We start from the raw sequence: 574 nt of genomic DNA, 5'->3' as shown, positions 1-574 counted from the left end.
AATTCTTCTGTTTTGGATAGTTTTCGTTCCTGTTTCTCGAATTTTCTTTAATATTCTTCAACTCACAGTTCCAAAACTATTATCACTTATCAAATAAAGGAAATATGACCAAACAATGTAAATAGTATTGCACATCTGTATACGAAAAAAAAAAGTCTTTGTTAGAAGATGAAGATTATATTTCTTTCTTCTTTGCAAATCTTATATTTAAAGCTAACTTTTCTCAGGTCATTTGTTATGCATTTTGTCCACTAAAAGAATACTCATAGCTGTGGTCTTGTGCCAATCTATAAACATAACGTCACATAGCACACAAGCAAAAAATGAATGTAGATTTTTATTTAGGCCAAACATTTACCAACAAAGATAAACTTTATGAATGCAATAAAAAATATTAGTTTATTTTTGTAGAACTCAGTTAAAGACGGCTTGTATTCAACACATTGGTTTTTGCAAGAGTGTCAGAATATTTGAATATCAACTAAGTCGCATATTTCCACAAGGCAAATTGCCACTTTGGTGTAGGGGGCTACTATCAGGGGCAACAACTACTGGGGTACTATGTAGGGATTTG

Source organism: Euprymna scolopes, chromosome 22 (genome assembly GCF_053919585.1).
Source record: "Euprymna scolopes isolate OS-2025 chromosome 22, ASM5391958v1, whole genome shotgun sequence".
Taxonomy (NCBI): Eukaryota; Metazoa; Mollusca; class Cephalopoda; order Sepiida; family Sepiolidae; genus Euprymna; species Euprymna scolopes.
This window is presented reverse-complemented; position numbering follows the sequence as displayed.